We start from the raw sequence: 8388 nt of genomic DNA on the forward strand, positions 1-8388 counted from the left end.
ATTGGGTTTGCTTTATTTAAAAAAAGAAAAAAAATCTGACTTGAGAGCAAAATGTTTGGTGAAATTTTTCTAGCTCCCATGCTGTGAAAAGCCTTTCAAACTCCACAGATTTAGTCTTCACAAAATAGAGAAGTGCCTAGGAGCAGTAGTGTTGCTTGTAATCCCAGCAGAGGCAGACACAGGCAGATCTGAGTTCAAGGACAGTTGGGTTTACACAGCAAAGTCCAGGCTAGTGAGGAGCTATGGAGTGAGATGCAGTCAAGAAAGGAAGGAAGGAAGGAAGGAAGGAAGGAAGGAAGGAAGGAAGGAAGGAAGGAAGGAAGGGAAAGGAAAGGAAACAGGAGGAAGAAAAATTACTCAAGTTGAAAGTGAATAACAAGTTACTGTGAGTTATGGTGGGGTGAGCACACAGTAGTTAGCTCTCCATTATCTCGGTAAGATAGCATGAACTTATAAGAAGGTTGAGTTTGGCTCATGGTTTCCTAGGATTTGTTGCCTGTTGCTCTTGGGCTTACGCCCAGGCAGCACAAGGTGCACAGAGCACAATCAAGCTGTTCACTTCATGGGCAGAAAGTGAGAGAAGGGACTGGGCTCAGGGTTCCCATACGCCTTGAAGAGTAAGTCACCTCACCGCTGGCCCAACTTCTTCCCACTAGGCCCCACCTCCCAGAGGCTGCACCATCTCCCAGTAGCACTGCAGTCTGGAAAGCAGACTTGAACACAGACCTCCTGGAGATGTTCAGAAACCCAAACCATAGTGAGAAGTAGGATGGCCGGTTTCTCACTTACTCTCATTTCCCCTTTCATTCTCATCATTCACTGGGTCAAGCATAGCTTCCCTCTCCATGCCCTGTAGTAAGATTTTCTTCATGCCTCTGTGCTCTTCGGCCTCACTCCTGCAGGTTCTGATTTTTGATGAGTTAAGGGGCATTGAAAGGACTTTTAAAACTCTGACTTAATAAAGCTTGGCTTTCAAGATCCATCCTGTGCTAGAGACGGAAGTCCCCTTGACAGTCAGGCCTTTGTTCCAACCCTATCTGTCCTTCCCTCTGGAACACTGCAGCTATTATTTCAAGGGATAGAGTGCATCTGGCAATAAGATACAAGAATATTTTAAAAACATCTAAAATATTTCAAAAAATTATTTCCATGATGTTTTTCATTTTGATTATGCAATTTGAGCAAACTGCTTAATGTCTCTGTCTCCTTACCTGTAAAATGAGGAGATCATGATATTCAATATCATGGAGCTATGAGAACTAAGCATAGTAGTTTATAAAATGCCTAACAAATATAATAACCGTGCTTTCAAGCACTTACAACATAATCTCTACAAATTGCCATGTATCATATGTTACCATATCCTCTAGGGCATCTGCTGTGGTTTCCTTGGGGTAGAAGGTGATATAGACTCAGCACCAAGTTGCAAGGTCAGATTCATGCAACATGTCTAACAGTTTGTAAGGCTTGATGTGCCCATTTTCTTTGGTTGCCATAATAAATCAATAGTTTGAATTAGAGATTTATTTTCTCACAGTTCTGAGTCAGAAATCAGTTCCACAGTTCCAAAGTCAAGATGGCAGTGGGACTATACTGTCAGAGGGCTCTACCAGAGAGTCTGTTCCTAGCCTTCTCTATCTTCTAGGTCCTTGTGACTACTAGCATCCCATGGCTTGTGGTCTCATCACTCCAGCCACTGATGCTGTAGTCACCTTGCCTTCCACCTTGTCTGTCTTGGCCTCACTTTTATAGAATACATGTGATTTAATTTAGTGCCAGACCAGACAATCCAGGATCAGAACCTCACCTCAAAACCCTTAATCACATCTGTGAAAGCCTTGTTTCTGTTTTAGTTACTATTTATAGGTTCTGGGTATTTGAACCTAGTACATTTGGGGGTAATGATTCAGCTTACTTTATCATGATTCAACTTTGGATCAGAATGACTGTGCACTCCAATTCCTAACCAAACATGTACATGTTCACTAATAAACACCTGAATTTTGTAAGCACCATGGCAGAACCTATGGGTGTGAAGTGAATAAAACAACTACCATTAGATAGATATTAGGCTGCCCTTACAAACCAGTGGGTTAGGTGAGGGGGCAGACAGTGGTTTAAAAAGAAAATTATAATCACACAAATAAATACCAAGCTGTAAAAATGGCATATGTTCATACTGAAGAGTTGTGTTACTCTGCAGAGGGATGGTGAGAGACATGATCAAGGCTGGGAAAGTCAACCTAAGAAGCAACACTTGATATGAGATCTTAAGGATGAGTAGGGATCACTGGATATAGAGAATAAGCGAAGCCTTAAGACACCTCTACAGCAGAAAATGCAGTATGTTAAGTAATCAGAAAATCGATTTCCCTCTCTCCCTCTGTTCCTTAAGGAATATGCTAGGGCAAGGTTGGGGGACAGCTCAGGGATTATGAGAGTTAGCTCCTCTTCTAGAGGATATGGGTTCAATTCCCTGGCACTCCCATGGTCATAAACAGTTATTTGTAAATAGTCCAGAGGGATCCAAAGCCCTCTTCTGGCTTCCTAGGACACCAAGCAGGCATATGATACACAGACATACATACAAGCAAAACACTCATACACATAGAAGTAAGTAAAATTACTACTAATAAAATAGAATCTACTCGGACAGCTACAAGGTTATTTTAATGAATACATCATTGACAATGCAGTGTGGTTGTACAATACCCAGTTCCCCAAGTCCTTGTAACTTTCACTTATAGTACAGATTTATTTAAAAAAAAAGTCCTATCTCAGATTCTATCTCAGTTCTATCTCAGATTCATTCAAGGACAGGGTTCACAAGTGTGTTGCTATGTGTTTGTTATAAGACATATTTCCGAAATGTACTTTCGTAGTTGAAAGTATTTTTCAAGATTTTCATCAATATTTATTACATAAAAGAAATAAATATGCCTGAATTTTATGTTTTTAATAATTTTGTTCCCTCTTTTGTATCCTTTAAGTAAACTCCCATTAACCCATAACTAGGGAACGAAAATTCACATCACACTAAAAACTACCTCATAAAGCCAGGCATGGGGCCTACACCTGTAATCCCAGCACTCAGGAGTCTGAAGCAGGAGGATCATGGTCTTGAGGGGAGTGGGTTATGTACAGAAAGAGCTGTCTAAATAAACAAACAAACAAACCCTGTGATCACTGCAGTTATTCTGACTATATAAAGTTAAATGGAGCCCTAAGCCATGAGTAGTATGTAACCTGTGGAATGGCCCCAAAAGTTATCCTTAAGGACTCATATTTTCTAAGTTCCACATGCACACCATTAGCAGTCCTTAGCACTCTGATTTATTTCCATTCTGTCCACCTCAACCACCCTGTTTAAACCCTCCACCAGCTTTTCCTGGCACTCCTATGATCACTTCTATTTGTCATCTCTGCCTTGTCTTCCAGAAGCCGATTCCCCACACTGACCACAGAGTGGGTTTTCTTTTTTAGCATCTGAAGTCAGATCACATGGCTGTTATTTAGAACCTTTTCAATGGCTCTGTCTCTCCACCACTTTTTAAAATGTTAGTTCATTATAGGTATTTTGCCTGCTTGTAAGTGCACCATATGCATGCACTACCCGTGGATACCAGTAGAGGACAGCAAATCCCCTAAAACTAGAGTTTCTGTAAACCACCAGGAGAGGCAGCTAAGCCACCTTTCCAGCCACCCTGTCATTGATTTTCAGATGTGCCCATGAGATGGCTTGGGGAGTGATATGTTTGCCACACAAGCCTGATGGAAGGGGAGAATCAACTCCACAGTTATCCTCCACATAAGCACCATGGTGTACACACACATACACACACACACACACACACACACACACACACACAATAATAATAATTTTACAATGAAATTCAAATTACCATAGCTGGTAATATCTTGCATAGTTTGTCTTCTCCTTAGCTGTGGAACTTTACAACAGTCCCCTCCTTGATGACTATGTCAGCCATGTTGTCTTATCACATCTTTTAGTTAGTCATTACTGCCACAATCAGATTTGATTATGTATAAACACCCAGACAACATATCTATCTGCCGTGGGGCTTTTCTGGTGCCAAGGTTTGACGATAAACCTATAAGAACCCAGTATGATTATACTGGAGGCCACCTGGCTCCTGGGGACTACAAATTGACATTCTACTGACAGTCCATTGAATAATAGAGAGCAAGAACCTATAGATGAATTCTCTCTCGGCCTTTGACTGGAAAAATCTGAGTACCACATGGCTCATCAGAATCACAAGTTTCAAACTCCTACAGCAGCATACATCAGTAACACACCCTTGTATTCATTAGTTCTGTTTCCCACTGTTTCACAGCTCCTAAATTCATTTCCCTAGAATCACTTAAAGAGCATCCCATGTGTGTCTTGGGCTCTGCTTTTCTGTCATCTAAGCTATGACAGTTGATAGAAGAAGTAGCCTGATAATGAGACTTTAAGGGTAGGGTTCTGATTCAATATGAGGACTTCATGATAAACTGTTAACTTGAGAGATGATAACTGACAGAATGCAGTAGTAAAATATGTACCAAGACTTCATTTGTGGATACATAAGGCAAGCATTGGCTTAGGCGGGTGGCATTGGCTCTCCAATGATAGAAGTCATTAAGCTAAGGAATAAAGTTGGCTGGTTTAGAAATGAACAACTCAATCATCTACCCCAAATAGGATATCAGATCAGGAATCATAATCACCATTTAAAGAACACCTAGCTTTGCTAGGCACCTGAGGTCAAAACTTGGGTCGTAGTAGGAAAAGTACAAGATCTCAAGGGCTGAGATGAGGGTGTTTAGTGTTAAAAAAAAAAAAAATAGAACCTAGAACTTCTGGGACAGGTCAAATAAATGAACTAGTGTCAAAAGAGGACCAGCATGATGCAGGACTGGCTAACATGGAGGTCTCGAAGAGGTGAGGTACAACAGGAATGTGCATGGTTCGGTTCACCAGGGACAGAATGCCCCAAGGAAAAGATGGAGGTCTTGTTGAAAAGGGTGTGGCCATTGTTTACTGAATGATGCATAAGTTATCCACCTTTGTCCACCAACAGAAATCTGTTGTTCAGGGCGTAGTTTCTCCCCCATGTTAACAGTGAATGTTTCTAACTTCTGGTGGCTGGCTGGGCTGCTGGTTTGCTGTGCCCTGCAGGAAGCAGGTGTGAAGTGCATGGGCTCCAGGAACCTTCAGGGAAAAAGTCAGGACCAGGAATTCATTTTTTTCTCTCTTGTAACGTAGCCATGTTCTCTCCTGATGAGGGTTAGCTTGTTTCAGTTAGCAGAGAAAAAAAGAACAAGAGGAATAGGATGTTCCCATGGAACAGGTAGAGAAGAGTGAAAAGCAGTAAGTCAGGGTCCAACATAAGAGCAATGAAAGGAGTCCAGAAGGACGGTGGGTAGGTGGCTTGCTGCACAAGCTGAGGACAGGAGTTAATGTCCCCAGCTCCCACATAAAGCTGGGTAGACAAGCCATAATAGATAACCATGACCTCTTGCCCAGTTTGTCAACATGAACCTGTTCTTTGATCCAGGGTCACTAACCAAAGGGGAGTGCTATACTGACACCGCAAAAATACAGACAACATATTCCCCCAGTCCTTTTCCGTACAGGGTTATGACCATTCAACAGAGCAGTTGTATACTAGGCAAGGGTAATGCCAATGCCTAGACTTTGTAATATTTGCTCTGATACTCATCAAGGGAACTGCTGTTAGTATTCAGGCATCTGTACTGGCCTGTCCTTGGGTTTCTGACAGGATACGCCCTCAGCTGCAGCCACTAAGAGCACCTCCTGTGCACATTCATTGTGTTCCCTTTTAAAAGGGCCCTGCCCACCTCCCATCTCTCTCTCTCTCTCTCTCTCTCTCTCTCTCTCTCTCTCTCTCTCTCTCTGGTCATTCCCCTCACCTCCCCCCTCTTTCCTCTCTTTCCCCCTCTCTCCTTTCTCCTCTCGCCTGCTACTCCAGTCTCTGGAGGCCTGTCTCCCCCCCTTTCCCCTTTTTATTATCCCTTTTCCTAATAAAAATAAAAATAAAAAACTTCTGATTGAACACTGTCACATGGTGTCTTTCTCTCACATGCCAATTTTCTTAAATTACAATAGCTGGAATACTATCATGGCCCCTCTGCTAGAAATTCTCCAACACTAAGTGATAAAAAGGAATCTTGACCTACTTTCCAGGCACACCAGACCTTTGGGTCTCTAAGACCACCCTGTAGTTACTTCCTTGATCACAAAAAGAGTTTGGGATATATACTTGCATACCCGATCTTGGGAAGGGACATTGGGAAAAGAAGGGCCAAATGAGTCAGAGGTGATCCCATTTAGTATGGCAAAGATCAGCAACACTCTCAAGAGATTCTATAGTGTAGGGTGATCATCTTCATCGGAATCTCACTCTACTCAGTCCCACTGGCCAGTCAATGCAGGCTGTGAACCCTCGTAAACCTGAGAGTGGATCTCTGCACTTAAACAGGAGCTCCCGTCTTGGGATCTCTTCCACTGTGGTACCGGTCTTACTCTTGTCTGAGGCACTTGGCGTCCTAATGGGATTGATGACTTGGTGTATGTTTTCTTTCCAATCCTAGTCATTCTAAGAAGTAGGAAGTAGTTTCCTTTCACAAGGGCAGACATACATTCTAGGGCTTTGTGAACCTTTTCACAAATAGAGAGCTCATAGGAGCCTTGCATAAAATGACATTCTGCAGAGTACTGCGCTGGCTCATTATGTTGATAACATCAGTTTTCATGAACCCTGTGGTCAGCAGACAGCCTGGGGTCTGGATGCACCAGTGAGACATACAAGCACCAGAGAATGGAGATTAAATCCCATTGGAATCCGAGCCCTGTCACATCTGTGGAGGGTATAGGGGCCTGGCTATCTGAGGCACTCCCTAAAGGTAAGATGCATACAGTGTTGCTCTTTCTATCGTCAAACCTCTTTGAGTTTGAATATCATGAATATAGATAACCAGGTCCAGTTGTGAGTAAAACCCAGAGGAGCACAGCGTTCTGGATCAGGCCAGCCTGTGCTGAGGATGTATGTGACTTTGACCCAGGAGTTATCTGTGTGGATAAGAGGCTCTGTGGCACCTTTCAATGCAGAGTCAGAAGGCCCTGGGGCCCTGCAGCAGAGTATGAACTTTATGGCACAGAAGTATTTGCTGTTTGGAAATCAACTGTAGGCCTATTACACAGCCTAATGGACTACCAGTCCCCCACTAGGGGAAGTCAAGTGACTGTGCCTGTCATGTGACTAAACAACAATTAATACCCAACATGTTCCTCCACAGTTTGTAAAATCGTAAATCTTTGCTCCGCTGAGTTGCTTTTTGGTCAGTGTTTTATCATAGCAGCAAAAAAGGAAGCCAGGATCTCTCCCTTCGCCTTACAGTGCCTGTGTGCCCTTAATCCTGAATCACACTTTTCTGATACTAAGAAAATAAATTTTTTTTTCTACCAATAATAGTCTTTTATCAGTTCATGTCACAGGCTCCCAAATGTGAGACACCTGAGAGTAAAGTGCTTCATCTCTGACAGCCAGGCCTTGGGCTCTGAAGAAGGAGTCCTTCCAGGACCTGAAATCACTTGCTTTCTAAAAACCAACTCCACCAGGAAGAAGAGGGAACATCAGGAATAAGGGATGCCTGGGTGTGAGTGTGAAGCCATATCGTCTTTCAATAGCAGTAGTGGAGGAGACAGTTCCTGGGATCCGGTGCTGTGGGTCTCAGGCAGGTCTGATAATGGGGTCAGGTGCTGGGTCTCAGGCAGGTTTGGTGATGGGATGAGGACAATTCTTGTGATCAGTTCTATCTTTATCAGAGGCCATGACATTATCAGATGGGAAGCAGGGTGGGAAATGTAGTACAAGGAGTTTGAAGAGTGACTGCAGTTCCTCCAGGAGCCTCAGGAGCTAGTGATTGGGGGGGGGGGGGGTAAGGAGTGTTCAGCTTGCTGCAGGTGGAGCATAGGAAAGAATGGCAGCAAGCCTCTAAACACTTCGTATGACCAGCCTAGGTCCACTCAGGAGAGCAAGCAAGAAGGAGTCAGGGAATGGGACATGGAAGTGACTCTTCATTAGAGGAAGCCAGTCAAACTGAGACTCTAACAGGCTCATTCAAGTGGGTGAGCCAGAGGATTTGGAGTGCTGAGCAACATGAGGGGGGGGTCCAAGCTGAAACCAGAGAGCAAGCAGTACAATAGTTGGGAAGCTGAAGGTCATGAATAGAAGCATGGGTGATAAAGAAAATCAGATTAAAAGGGGGGTCCACTACATTTTTTGCCTCATGTACACTCCCTGGCATAGACTGGCCTCTAATGCACAATATTGTGCAATGTTTCCACAATTGTGCAAT

Source organism: Phodopus roborovskii, unplaced genomic scaffold (assembly GCF_943737965.1).
Source record: "Phodopus roborovskii unplaced genomic scaffold, PHOROB, whole genome shotgun sequence".
Lineage (NCBI taxonomy): Eukaryota > Metazoa > Chordata > Mammalia > Rodentia > Cricetidae > Phodopus > Phodopus roborovskii.